The sequence below is a fragment of the Lepidochelys kempii genome, chromosome 1 (assembly GCF_965140285.1).
Source record: "Lepidochelys kempii isolate rLepKem1 chromosome 1, rLepKem1.hap1, whole genome shotgun sequence".
Taxonomy (NCBI): Eukaryota; Metazoa; Chordata; order Testudines; family Cheloniidae; genus Lepidochelys; species Lepidochelys kempii.
The window spans coordinates 100,973,376-100,988,820 of record NC_136380.1 but is presented as its reverse complement, the minus strand read 5'-3'; the positions used below and the strand labels follow the sequence as shown (position 1 = coordinate 100,988,820).

At 41.4% G+C, this 15,445-nt stretch overlaps 1 protein-coding gene across 3 annotated transcripts in view; it reads right to left on the bottom strand.

Moving 5' to 3' along the window:
- PCCA (propionyl-CoA carboxylase subunit alpha) overlaps positions 1 to 15,445 on the bottom strand; it is a 420,693-nt gene that overhangs the window by 404,497 nt on the left and 751 nt on the right. Inside the window, exons 2-3 of one of the 3 annotated variants that reach the window (XM_073348756.2) lie at positions 9,718 to 9,869; positions 519 to 614 (exon numbers count right to left, since the gene is read on the bottom strand). The gene's annotated coding sequence lies outside the window, so the exon portion shown is untranslated. Of the gene's footprint in view, positions 1 to 518; positions 615 to 9,717; positions 9,870 to 15,445 lie in introns of those variants that run through there. The other 2 variants (XM_073348763.2, XM_073348746.2) reach the window with 2 other exon arrangements.

The window sequence follows — 15,445 nt, the reverse complement described above, 5'->3', positions numbered from 1 at the left end:
GTGGATTCAAAATTTCATTTTGACATTAAAGACCTGAAGATTGATAGGCTTTCAATACACTACTATTTGAGAAGTGATACTCAAATGTTCTGTAATAATGAAGACTTTAGGTTCGCTCCTTACAAAAAAAGGCGCACATTATTCTTTAGTAATGGTTCAAAACACTACAACTTACAATAGTAATATTGCAGTGCTGGGGCTATTCCATTACCATAGAATACTCTTATGTGGTTACAGGAGTATTCTGCCCTCAGATACTTCACCGGTGTCCAATCTGACGGCTGAGTTGGTCTTTAGCGAATTTTTAGTACATGGAGCTATGCACACAACTTCAGTTAACAATAACATGTTGCTATGGGAGCTCTGTATGTGTAACTCCTTGCTCACTGTGCTGAAAATTGTGCTGGAAGGCAAATGTAACCCTCTCTGGTGTTAGTCTTATTGTTAAGTAGAATTAGAATATAGTATTCTGTAAATACTAACCACAAAAGGCACATAACATGAATAAGGATACTCACCAGCAGTGACTGAGGTGCTGCTTCTACATTCCTTTAAACGGAAATCACATCCATAGCCGTGAGACTAATTATTTTGGAACCTAAGGGAAATGCAGCCTATATAAGAGAGAGTGATCTGCAGTTAAGGATCAGTGAGCCAGCTAATGGCTGGTTAGTCAGAAGGGTACAACTGTAGAATGTTAATAAAACATGTCTGAAGTCCAACACCTCAGGGAAGAGACTGAACACAGTGGAAAATATATGGAGACAGAGGTACTATTGTTTTATACTACTGAACTACTCCATTAAAGCATGCTTTATACCTATTCTGAGACTTGCTTATAAATTACAAAATAATGACAAGAGACTGACACAAAAAATCAGATTCACTGAAGCAACTACAGCTTATAACAATACAACATAATCACTTTGTGAAGAGCTTAAAACAATATGTATTTCTAATGTTTGACATATAAGTACATCACTGTACTCTGCCATTGTACCACTACTGAGTTATGGATTAATTTACAGTTTTCGTCTTGTCACCCCCTGCCATCATATAAATTATGACATAGATAATAAATGAAATTATTAATTAAACATAGCCCTTAACATTGTGATGGTGATGTATATACTTTAATCAATCCTTACAAAGCCCATCTGATGTAAAAGAGTAAGTAATAGTATCTTGGTTTTACTTACAGATGAGGAAAATTAGACACAGAGCAGTTAAATGACTGTAACAAGGTCAGGCAGAGAGTCTGTAGCAGAGTGCAAATTACAATTCAGGATGTATTACATAAAATTGATATAGTTAACTTTCCTTGCTTGACATGTCACATGCTGTTATGTATGTAGGGCTGGATACTCCCAGGTAGAAGTACATGGAAAGGGAAAAACTAATCCTCAAAGATACAGTCCTTCAAGAGCTCCATATTTGCTGTACCTTCTTTTTGGGACTGAGGGGAGAGATGTACATGTCTACAGTCTGGTCCAGTCTAGTCTATATCTCAAACCATGATAGCAACAACCTTGTTATAGGGAGCCTATACAGGAAGGATGGGCTCCACCTAAGCCAAAATGGAACCAGATTGCTGTCACTTAAAATTAAAAAGGTCATAGAGCAGTTTTTAAACTAAGGGCTGAGGGAAAGCCAACAGGTGCGGAGGAGGGGATTAGGGGAGGATCTATTAATGGAGATTGTCTATGTCACTAGTAAGGAGGAGAGGATGGAAGATGATAAAATACAGGTAGGATCTGATGAGAAACAGTCAAATGAAAAAAAGTCTCATTCAATTACATCATGCAATGGGAGACAGCTACAAAGTGACAAGCTTTTGAAGTGCTTATATACCAGTGCTAGAAGTCTAAATAATAAGATGGGTGAACTAGAGTGCCTCATATTAAATGATGATATCAATATAATAGGCATCACCGAAACTTGGTGGAATGAGGCTAATGAATGGGATGCAGTAATACCAGGGTACAAAATATATCGGAAGGACAGAACAGGTCCTGCTGGTGGGGGAGTGGCACTATATATGAAAGAAAGCATAGAATCAAATGAAGTAAAAATTTTAAATGAACCAAACTGTACCATAGAATCTCTATGGATAGTTATTCCATGCTCGAATAAGAATATAGCAGTACAGTTATATTACTGACCACATGACCAGGACGGTGATAGTGACTGTGAAATGCTCAGGGAGATTAGAGAGGATATTAAAATAAAAAGCTCAATAATAATGGGGGATTTCAACTATCCCCATATTTACTGGGTACATATCATCTCAGGATGGGATGCAGAGATAAATGATTGCTTCTTGGAGCAGCTAGTCCTGGAACCCACAAGAGGAGAGGCAATTCTTGATTTCGTCCTAAGTGGAGCACAGGATCTGGTCCAAGAGGTGAATATAGCTGGACTGCTTGGTAATAGTGACCATAATATAATTAAATTTAACATCCCTGAGGGGGGAAAACACCACAGCAGCCCAACACTGTAGCATTTAATTTCAGAAAGGGGAACTACGCAAAAATGAAGAGGTTAGTTAAACAGAAATTAAAAGGTACAGCGCCAAAAATAAAATCCCTGAAAGCTGCATGGAAACTTTTGTAAAGACACCATAATAAAGGTTCAACTTAAATGTATACCCCAAATTAAAAAACATAGTAAGAGAACCAAAAAAGAGCCACCATGGCTGAACAACAAAGTAAAAGAAGCAGTGAGAGGCAAAAGGCATCTTTTAAAAAGTGGAAGTTCAATGCTAGTGTGGAAATAGAAAGGAGCATAAACTCAGGCAAATGAAGTGTCAAAATATAGTTAGGAAGGCCAAAAAATAATTTGAAGAACAGCTAGCCAAAGACTCAAAAAGTAATAACAAAAAAAATTTTAAGTACATCAGAATCAGGAAGCCTGCTAAACAACCAGTGGGGCTACTGGGCGATTGAGATGCTAAAGGAGCACTCAAGGACGATAAGGCCATTGCGGAGAAACTAAATGAATTCTTTGCATCGGTCTTCACAGTTGAGGATGTGAGGGAGATTCCCAAACCTGAGCCATTCTTTTTAGGTGACAAATCTGAGGAACTATCCCAGATTGAGGTGTCATTAGAGGAGGTTTTGGAACAAATTGATAAACTAAACAGTAATAAGTCACCAGGACCAGATGGTATTCACCCAAGAGTTCTGAAGGAACTCAAAAGTGAAATTGCAGGACTACTAACCATAGTCTGTAACCTATCATTTAAATCAGCTTCTGTACCAAATGACTGGAGGATAGCTAATGTGACGCCAATTTTTAAAAAGGGCTCCAGATGTGACCCGGGAAATTACAGACTGGTAAACCTAACTTCAGTACCAGGCAAACTGGTTGAAACTATAAAGAACAAAATTGTCAGATACATAGATGAACATAATTTGTTGGGGAAGCGTCAGCTTGGTTTTTGTAAAGGGAAATCATGCCTCACCAATCTACTAGAATTATTTGATGAGATCAACAAGCATGTGAACAGGGCCAATCCAGTGGATGTAGTGTATTTAGATTTTCAGAAAGCCTTCAACAAGATTCCTCACCAAAGGCTATAAAGCAAAGTAAGCAGTCATGGGATAAGAGGGAAGGTCATCTCATGGATTGGTAACTGGTTAAAAGATAGGAAACAAAGGGTAGGAATAAATGGTCAGTTTTCAGAATGGAGAGATGTAAATAGTGGTGTTCCCCAGGGGTCCGTACTGGGCCCAGTCCTATTCAACATATTCATAAATGATCTGGAAAAAGGAGTAAACAGATTATACAAAACTACTCAAGATAGTTCAGTCCCAGACAGACTGCAAAGAGCTACAAAAGGATCTCTCAGAACTGTGTGACTGGGCAACAAAATGGCAGATGAAATTCAGTGTTGATAAATGCAAAGTATTGCACACTGGAAAACATAATCCCAACTATACGTATAAAATGATGGGGTTTAAATTAGCGTTACCACTCAAGAAAGAGATCTTGGAGTCGTGGATAGTTCTCTGAAAACATCCACTCAATGTGCAGCAGCAGTCAAAAAAGCAAACAGAATGTTGGGAATCATTAAGAAAGGGCTAGATAATAAGATAGAAAATATCCTGTTGCCACTATATAAATCCATGGTATGCCCACATCTTGAATACTGCATACAGATGTGGTCACCCCATCTCAAACAAATATATTGGAATTGGAAAAGGTTCAGAAAAGGGCAACAAAAATCATTAGGGCTGTGGAGCATCTGCCGTATGAGGAGAAATTAATAAGACTGGGACTTTTCAGCTTGGAAAAAAGACGACTAAGGGGGAATATGATAGAGGTCTATAAAATCATGACTGGTGTGGAGAAAGTAAATAAAGAAGTGTTATTTACACCTTCTCATAACACAAGAACTAGGAGTCACCCAATGAAATGAATAGGCAGCAGGTGTAAAACAAACAAAAGGAAGTATTTTTTCACACAACGCTCAGTTAACCTGTGGAACTCCTTGTCAGAAGATGTTGTGACGGCCAAGACTATAACAGGGCTCAAAAAAGAACTCGATAAATTCATGGAGGGTAGGTCCATCACTGTCTATTAGCCAGGCCAGGCAGGGATGGCGTTCCTAGCCTCTGTTTGCCAGAAGCTGGGAATGGGTGACAGGGGATGGATCACTTGACGATTCCCTGTTCTGTTCATTCCCTCTGGGGCACCTGGCACTGGCCACAGTCGGAGGACAGGACGCTGGGCTGGGTGGACCCTTGGCCTGACCCAGTGTGGCCGTTCTTCTGTTCTTGTCTAAAAAAAGTTGCTGCTGGCATAATTGTAGTACAGGAGGGCTCTGATCAATATGGACACATGTTTTGTCTGAGAACCATACTAGTGAAACCATAATATTCTCCCAGCATGGAGTGTAGCCTAGCTTTATACACACAGTTTTCAGAGGAAAAGTCCCTTTTCACCCTTGGCCTTGCACCAGACTAAAATCATGCTATAGTTATGCTAGCACTAGCCATCTTTACCCAGTTGTTACTCTAGTGTGAATAATCACTCTTTTTCTCCTTCCAGAAGAGCCTGGCACTGCAAACTTCTCCCCCATTCTCTAAGAGAGCCTTAAGTGGCCACAAAAGTCAGTAAATGCAGGAAGAGGTTTCTCTCTTAGCCCTGGTCTACACGGGGGGGGTGGGGGGGGTTGATCTAAGTTACACAACTTCAGCTATACTTCAGCTACGTGAATCACGTAGCTGAAGTCGATATACTTAGATCGACTTACCGTGGTGTCTTCACCGCGGTCAGTTGACTGCTGCCGCTCCCCCATCGACTCTGCCTGCGCATCTCGCAGTGCTGGAGTACAGAAGTTGACAGGAGAGCACTTGGGGGCTGCTTTTAAGTGCAGCTTTTCAGTATAGATGCATACTTTCGCACTCCATGCGCACAGCACTCTGACATACATTAACATTAATTTCCATAGTTGCAAATGTTAAATTCTTCTTTGTATGATCTAACCCTTTCTCCATATCTTTAATAGTAATGAAACTGCATTTTAGGGGGCATGATGCAATTCCAAGACATTTCCCCCCAGAATAACTGAGTTACCAGTGAGAAAGGGCAGAAGAGGCAGGAGCAGATGCACCTGTCTCTTCCTCAACTCTGTCTATACCTTCTTCACACAATGCACAGTCTACTCACATATATAAAATGTATACATGTATACATCAGTGACTGGTTCCATATTCTCCTGCAAAGGAAAGTAGTATACAAAGAACTTCAGAATTTTTGTAATTTGACAATTTTTACCGTAAACAAACCTTTTCAAAGATGCATGAGCACAAATGCCGGGAACTGGTGAATAGAATGTCTGTGGTCTTTGGGGGGTGGCAACATTCTAGTAGATCATAAAACAAGCAAGATTTTTGGGATTAAGTGAGGGAGTTGTCCTAACCCCATGACTCCTGGGATTTCCTGAGGAATTACTCCTCCCTTCAGAAGAAATTGGAGTATCCATGCTGTTTCTCTAGTCCCTCAAGGGTCTGCTATTATTGGCTTGGTATCCCTATGGTGACTGCTCATAAGCAGCCATAGAGAAGGCCCCATGGGAACTAATACAGCTTCCAACAGTACAAACATTCTGCTGGATATCCATGAGGAAGTCCTATAAGACAACACAGAATGGTAATACAGTATGGCCAGTCCCCTTCTCCTCCTCCTAAGGCTTACCACAGAGAACCCATTAGGTGAGGAGCGACAGCACAGTGGTTTCCATAAGGATCAAGGGAGTGGGGGATGCTTCTTTTCAGGCAGGGAGAATTCATACCAGGAATATCCTTTCTGCCTGCAGATCCCTAGGGGATGATGCAGGCCTGGATATGGAGTGAACACTCATCTACTGATAAGGTAGAATACAACAGCTGTTCTGTAACATCACACAACAGATTTTTAGGAGGGAAAATTAGAAAAGGCTATCCAATTGAAAAGTAAGGAAAAGTTTAGGTAGGTAGAAATAACAACCCAGTATTCTAGGGTTACAATCTAACAGTGTGGAAAGCTCTATGGAACTATAACGATCACTTCTCACCTAAAACAGCCGCTCGCTATCTTATTTTAACCATGCTGGGATATTATTTTACTGGTGACCCAAAGAGAAGAGTGCCTCTGACAACTGGGTTTTCTTTAGAGATTCCCATCCAAGTACTGTGCAGACCGGACTCTGTATATCTTGAGAGAGCGTTAAAGAAAAGAAACCCCCAAGGTAATACAAATGCAAAGCTACTAATAAAACTGTAATAACGCTACCGCTAATGATAATACTGGTGCTAGTAATAATACTAGCAAAGGACTCACTCTACAGAGACAGTTGCCACAGCTGAGACATAACGGCCCTGATCCTTGGGTCTGTCCAGCCAACCTGTGGACCTATGGGGGTTGGGCAAAGGCGCTTGAATGCTACACTTGCATTCCTCTGTTCTTCAGCGTTTTCAGAGGTTGATTCAACCCACAGGGCTACTTAGAACAGCCTCAGCTCCTAGAGCTATGCCAGTTTACACCATCTGAGGATTTGGCACTAATGTAAAGTCCATACTATAAGACCATAAAGTAAGAACTTAAGAATGGGCATACAGGGTCAGACAGTGGTCCATCTAGCTAGTATTCTGTCCCTGACAGTGACCAGTGCCAGATGCTTTAGTGGGAATGAATAGAACAGGCTAATTTTGATTGATCCATCCCCTGTAGTCCACTCTCAGCCCCATTGAAGGTTTAGTGGCACTCAGAGTATGGCCTTGTGTCCCTGGCATGGGTGGCGGGTGAACCGCAGGTTCAGGGAGGTTAGTCCCTGGCCCGGCCCACCCCTTCTTCTACCTGGGAACCCATCCTTCCTCCACTGGAGCCCAGAGCTACACTCCACCTGTGCCTCTGCTCCCGCCCCTGTGGCCATCAGCTTGAAAATATCTTATATACCACCCATAACTGCTTGTGTAGGAGTCTGAAAATTGACTCCATCTTAAATGTTGGTTAGAAGGTGTAGTACAAACATCTATCCACCGTGTCTCATGTTGGACTTTATTTCTCAAGTTCCATAGTGGTAGTTAGAGTCCCATAACGATTATGGAGTTTCATCAATTTTGATCATGGGAAATTGTAATCCAGTCTTTGTGAAAGTGGAGTAAATATCCCTACTTAGTATTTTAAAAAATAAAAGCTAAGAGCTCAAATGCTGTATTCCAAATGGTTCCAGCTTCAATATAAAAAAAAATACTTTGACAAATGATTTTATTTACATGCTGAAAAAGTGAATGTTTTGGACATATTTCTAAATTTTATAATTTTATAAGCATCAGCATTGTATTTTTTTCTAAATGGGCATATGATGATGTTGCAAGGAGCATGCAGTCGTATCGTCTCTCTGCAGAATGTAGAAATACGTTTTTCTTTACTTGCAATTTTGTGCATCTGCCTTTAGTGTTCATGAAAGCTGCTAGATGGACAGTCCTTCCTCATCCTGCTCCACCTATTTTCTTTAATCCTGGCCTGGAGGAACCACTGGTAGGGGAGAGAAGGTAGTTCAATTTCCATGCCTAGTCAGTCATGGACTTCCTCACTGAGATTGCCCACAAGCCTATAAAATAGTGATATTCCTGGTGGGTTATTTTTTTTGGGGGGGGGGGCGCATGAGTGAGTGAGAGATGGGGACACCTGCTCACTTGGAAATGGCTTGAGACTGTATAGTTGACTAGGAGTAATATCCTTTTATGATTATATGCAGAAAACTCTCTTTAAAATCAGTTGGCCAAATTCTGGTTCTATTTAAATCAACAGAAGCTTTCCTAATAACTTAACTGGAACCAGGATTTGTCTCAAATAGAATTTTTCCTAGGGAACAATCTAAAAATCAGGTCCTAACTGATTTTTTTAAAATTCGGTCTTTTAAATAGGTTTACACAGATTATAATCAAGCTTAATAATTTTAACCTAACATTTATATTTTGTAAGGACAGATCCAGAAAAAAAGTTTCTGATATCCTTATTCATCTACTTCACTGATAAAATTTTAAGTCACTGTCACAGCCAGTCACAGTCAAGCACAGAGAGGCAGCATATTAAAACATCATTTTGTGGAGGAGATGTTACCTCATAACTATATGTAGAATTCCAGTCTGCATATTTCTGCATTGTTTTTAAAATCTGGATTTAAAATCTGGAAAAATAAATGATGATCCAATATTTTGGATTATTTATATACTCTCCTGACCCTGACATCTTCTACAGAAAGTCTGATCCTGCTCCCATCAGACTTTTGCCATTGAGTTCAAGGGGGACAGGACTGGGCCCTTACACTAGATGGTCTAGTCTGCTGGTCAAATCACATAGCTCAGTGTTCCTTTTGCCCAATCTGCTCAAGAGACAACACTAATAAATGAAGAGACTGATTGTAGAGGATGTAGAAATGCAGTAATGTGAGATGCCTACAGGCAGAAAATGGCAAAGAATCAGGATGGATCGAATGAAACATATGTCAAAACACTTCTGAATAACAACTAGAAAAGTAAATATTCTTAAATGCTGTATGCTTAAAGGGCTGTTGACATATCATGGAAACCATTCTCTGACAAAACATTTCTGCTGAAGTATCAAATATTTTCTGTATTTGTCTTCTCTCATTCTTGAAAAGAAGCTCTTTTTTTACTTGACACAGCCTTGTTGCTAAAAGTCAGCATGTGTAAACACTCTTTGTTGGCACTTTTGCCAACAAAATACTTCCAGCCCCGCGAGTGGCGTTAGCTTTGTCGGCAGGAGAGCGCTCCTGCCGACAAAGCCACGTTCACACTGCCACTTGCGCCGGCAAAACTTTTGTCTTTCATGGGAGGGCTTTTTTAAGTACCGTGAAAGACAAAAGTTTTGTCGACAACTTCACAGTGTGGCCACACCCTTAGAAGTTCATCTCTTCCTGCTGCTCATTCCTTATTTTCAGTCTCTTTACTGCAAATCATTTCAGCAACTAAGTCTGATATCACATAGGATTGTATTGTCTATCTAAATATTTCTGATGCACCTACCCAAGAGTTACTTGGCAAAATATCTAGGCACAGTGGGTAAAATATATTCCTCTGTAAGAGGGGCCACCCAAGGTCTCTGCATCACTTAAGATATGCTTAAACCCTACTAATGGAATAGGAAATATATGTAAGGATTAATTAAGGATAGCAATGGAATATATTTAAGGATAAAAATACCTACTTGGTTTCTGTTGCCTCCTGATAAGATCACGGGTACCTCTGTATACAAGTAAGCTGTAAGATTCCCATTGACTTCAGTGAGCTTTGGATCAGGTCCATAATGTATGTGGCTACTAGAATCTTTGCTTCTTCATTCTCTCACGGAGATACAAACTGTAGAGAAAAAGTAAATGAATTAACTTTGATGTAATCACAACTTAGGTGTAATAAACTATTTCTTTAATAGCACAAACTGAACACTTGTATTTCATGTGGTTGATAATACCTTAAAGTGGTCTAAATAGAGGGGCAACCTCTTATGACTGTATACAGTAATAACTGCAAACAATAACTGATAGAGACTGATACTTAATATGTTGAGTGGTTTATGGTTCAAACAAATTCCCCTCCATTGCACCATAAATCTATTTTAACAACTGCAGAAAAGAGACAGCTATCAGAATACGCATTACAGCAGAGCATTGCCACTGCCTAGTCTAACTGAGACTTTCTTGAGGCTTTTTGGGACAGTAACAACACATTGAATATACAAATCCACTGAACACAAACAAAATATTTTACAATTTTTATAATTTTTAGGGTGTGATCATTCAGTCGCAAAACTCCCTTTGTCTATAATATGTAACAGAACTTCATTGGAAGGAAATGATTGGTGTAGCACTCAGAAAAAGTCATTTCACATAGCAGTTCCAATACTAGGTTAACATTACACTTCATTGTAACTTGTGTGCAGTAAAGGATTATTCCTTAAACATGCTTATTTCTTCAACGGGTATCAATTTAAATACATACTTCAATATGCATATGGTTTGGTGTGCTGGACATTAATTCTTCTGGCAAGACTGTTTCTGTTACTATAGCTCTGTACAACAGAGCCTTTGTTAAGCTCTCAGAGGAGATGTTTGTGCTATGCTAAGGATCGCTTCCTGTGTAGGTGTTCTTCCAGTGCCTCGAAAATGTAATCCATGTAAACACAAATTAAAGAAAATGAAAGCATAAGGGCTTCTGAACAATACTCAACCCCCACAAACAAAGATAGCATTATTTGTTTGTTTCCCACCTTTTCAGGACAATGCAAGTCTATTGCTCTCAATTGTTTAAAAAACCCAAAAGATCCATTTTACACGGGGGGGATGAGCACTTCCTCTACAAACAGACAGGGTGGACAAGAGGTCTCATTGCAGCTGGATCCAGCTCTATTGAAGTCAATGGGAGTCTTTCCATTGACTTCAGTGGGGGTTTTCGCATGTCCCAGGAGGGGGAATAAATAGGAACACATTAGAGAGCCTCTGCTGTGGGCAAGATGGGGTGCATCAGGTAATCTCAGAGGTGAGGAGGAGCAGGAAGACACTGTGGTGTGTCTGGGGGGATGTGAGGGTGAAATGGGTTCAGAATGTGCACATTCCGAAAAAATAACTGCTAGTATAAGTTATCCCGGGGTCAAATCCTTCTTGCCTTCCTCACACAAGGCGTCAATGGAACTGCCTGTGTGAGCAAGGCAAGTAAACTTTGGCTCCTCAGGTGTACCTTCTTTTAAACGATCACCACGGAACTTGGACATGAATTAACACACACGGTTGTTTCACAGACAATATTTGAAATGTATTTATCAGAAGAAGATGCAGTCAGTAGTTGTTTACTGACTATTGATGGGACCTGATTCTTTAGCCCAATATCTGCACTTGGAGTAACTACAGCAGTGTTGGAGTGGCTCCCCCTGGATTTGGATCCTTCAAGTTCCTTGCCTTTTCTTGTAGCCATTGAACAACATCAACCCTTCTTAGATATCCTAGAGGATGTGGAGGAAAATGACTGTAAAATAGTGACTTCTCCCTCAGTTGCTTCCCTCTGGTGGCTGGTCTACTTTGACAATAACAGTCTACTACTGCTACCAGTTACCCCATTAGCTCAGTTGGTGTAGCAATGTGGGAAGCCAGTATGGTGCCACATGATGGAATTTCTCATTTTGCTGTTTATTTTTTTACCTAGGAGATCAAATACAGTGATGTAGTCTTTCATTACACTATTTGTAATTAAACTATTCTCTTTGTTTCTCAGAGTCCTATCCCCATTCAGTGCTCAGGAGACTCAGAATGAGGCAGAGGTTTCCAAAGACAGAAAGGCTATTCTTTTGTACTTAAGACACAGGATGGGGATCCAGGAGAGCAGGGTTCTAAACTTAGCTGTGCCACAGACTTCTCATGTGGATATAGGACAAGACTAGTATAATGTCTGTGCATAAGGGGATCAAATTAAGTTTGCATGGCACAACCTTAATTCTGGCATTCCTAACTTTTGGGTACTTGACCTGCCCCTTAATGTTCTTTCAGCATATTTTTTATATGTAATGTGTATATACATTGTTCCTACAGAACCTATAAATCAGATATTATTTGCATCTAAATTTCTCTACATATATAGCATATTTATGTATCATGCATGGATGGACAGAACATTCAAGAGTATTTTTCTTCTCTTCCCAGAGGAATCTCAAGAGAACTATTTTTCTGCTTGTACCAGAGTCAGCCACCTCCTATGAGCCCCTTTGTGGCTGGAGGTCACTCTGCACCACCCTGCCTCGATTTTCCTTCTTGAACTTCTCAAAACTCCAGATCACAGTCCGAAAGGTAATTAAAACACCTTCTTGGAGCCCAGTTTATTTAGTTCTGACACTCATTGGCCCTCCAGGCCCCAAGTCCAGTAAATGTCTCTCTTAGATAAGGAGTCCCCAGTCCTCCTTCTGGGGTGAGCTGATGCTGTTTCCTCCCCCCACTCTCCCACTCCAGTTTTCTGCTGCTCTTATAGAGGAATCAGCTGACCTCTGCTCAGGTGCACCTACTTAGTAACTAGGCTTGGTTGGCCCTAGGCCTCTAGACCTTAAAAGGAAAGTCACCCTGTTATAATGTTCTAGCTCAACTGCAAAATATTAGTAATATCTTAATAGGACGTTTGTCACATACCAGTTATCTAGATTGTAAGCTTTTCAGGGCAGGGGTTCCTTTTGTTATGTGTGTATACAGTGCCTTGTATAATTCACAGATTTGAAGGCCAGAAGGGACCAGTGTAATCATCTAGTCTTGACCTCCTGTATAGCACAGAACTTCCCCAGAATAATTCCTACAGCATAGCTTTTAGGAAAATGTCAATCCTGAATTAAAAATTGTCCATGATGGAGAATCCACCACAACTCTTGATAAACTGTTCCAATGGTTAGTTACTCAATGGGGCTCTGATCCCTGATTGGAACCCCTAGATGCTACCATAATGCAAACAGCAAATTATAATAATTTACAAAAACTGACACTATTTTCTCTCACTTTGACTTATTTAGAAGACATTAACACATTTAAACACTTAAAAGAAGCTCTTCATTCTTTGAAAATATTGGTTATTTGGTCCTAAATAAATTTTAAAAAATAATAATATGCTGAAGGAGCCAATGCTGCCCCATATTTTGTAATATTCTTTACAGATAACAAATTTTCTTAAACACTTGAATAATACACCTTTGTAGCTGTGGACAGGATCTGAAATAACCTAACTAAGTATACAGCTGTGCATTTGAACCAAGATTCTGTATTTGTAAAGCTCTCCTAGATATACAGGTGTGGTTCCCAGACTCAGTGCAGAGAAAACAGACTTTCCCTCTACCTACAGTTTTGCTTTTAATTAATAAAATGGGGCCAGACTCACTGTGATCCCTTTAGTCACCCTAAATGGTATGTCACCCCACAAGCAGTTCCATTTTCTTCTGGGGGATTACTCAAATGCTAGGGTCCTGAGTAATGTTGTCGCAGTCTACCCTGGATTCATTTGTGAAAGGACTAGAGTGGCTGTGGAAGGCCACACAGGAAGCTGTGGAGGGAAGTAGCCATTTCCTAATAGAATTACTAAATAATGTAAACCACAGACAATATACAATGAGGAAAAGAGAAAAATACTCCACCAAAATTTAGTCATTAGGCAGATTGCTTGGTGGTGAGCCTGGGAAGAAGTACTCTCTCTCATCTCCTGATAAATAAACCACTGATCACCTATGATTCCATGTATGATCTGCCAGGTTTCTTTTCAGCTAGACCCCAATAGCTTTCATCCTCAAGGTGTGATTACCCATGGGATCCAGCAGTAAGGAAAAGACCCTGGGATTCCTCGTGCATTATAAGACACTCTGTGTTCCATTCTTCCCCCACAAAACATAAGTTCCAGAGATCTCCGTTTCTAAAAGTGGCTACATTGGAAACCAGGATCCTGTAGGCTGGAGTGGAAAGAGCAGGAGGGGCTGACATAACTTATTTTGAGTTGCCTATGAAAACAGGGAAGAGACACCCCAACCTGTTTACTTTTTCTTGAAAGAAATAGAGTCCACACGTCCTAAGGGGTTGTGCCAAGGAGCCTGGACAACAGCCTGGTGAGGGGCAGGAGAAGGGGAAGGGAGTCCTCTCGGGCTCCCCAGGCCTCTCCGTCAGGAGCGCTCCTCGCTCACTCTGCCAGCGAGGGGGACCGCTAGTTTCCAGCACCGTGTAAAAAGCACCTGTTTGAAAGGCGCCTGATCCAGTGGGCAATGTACCCACTCACTGCAATCCGGAGTAAAAGCGAGGACAGGATTCTCCCTCCCCGCCCGCCCCCGGCACAGGAGAATCCTCTCCCCGGCCCGTCTGTCTCCGAGCGGGTTTGGATGCAGCTGGCAGATTAGAGACTTCAGGTTAGAGTTGAATGTTTAACTCCCTAGCTCCTGACACGGGTTTGCTTCGGAGAGCGGCTGATGCACCGCAAGGCGCGACGGTGTGTGCGGGTGTATCCTTGGGGTTTCCTTCAAGCCAGCCGCGGGGGCGCGTGCTTTGTGTCCTTTCACAGCCACGCCTTGTCCGGGGTGGGGAGTGCGCTGCCTTCCCTTTAAACCCGATGGGAAAGCCGGGGCGTGGATTTCTTATGATTCCGATGACTCGAAAAGAAACCAGACCCCGAACCCGCAGGAGAAGCATGTGCTCCCTACACTGTGGAGGGGCTCAAGGCTGTGATTTATACCACCCTAGTGGTGGGCTCGTGGGCGGGTTACGGATTTGAGTGCATGCCCTGGGTGCGGAAATATAAAGCAACACATGCCAGTGCGCTAAGGAGCAGCAGGCTTAGACACATTTATTTGCGGTAACATTTATTTTATTCCACGTGGCCAGACATGTACGGGGCTAAATTCTATTTTCCCGGGACAAGAGCGAGCGACTTCCTTTCTTCAGTGTACGATGAAAGCCTGAAAAGCCCCAGAGCGGAAGTATCCCTTCGGAGAGTGGCTTTCCCAGACAAGCCCCAGGGCTGAAAGCCCAGCAGAGTGATCCAGTTGTTGCCGAAGTGAGACGTGTGGACACACACACAAAGGAACTTCCCACCACTCGCTGCAAACCGTTAGTATTCCGGTCGTGCAGCTCCCAACAACTACCCTTGCCACAATAACAGACATTTAAATGCCAGGACGCATATTTCACTTTTTAACCTGCTGAGAGGAGCGACTTTCAAAGCTTCCCTACGGTGAATAAACTGACAAAAAATATGGGGTGCGCTCAGAAATTAAACACCTTCTCCTGGAGCAAAGTGGCGTTAATCAGGTTTCTAAGGCAATCGCCATCTCTGTCTTTTACCATTCACCCAAATAATGCCGAAAGAAGGGTCCCTTTAGCACGAGTGAAAGCAGAAAGAAGGAATTATACCCATAGCTAGTAAAATCATCTTAAATC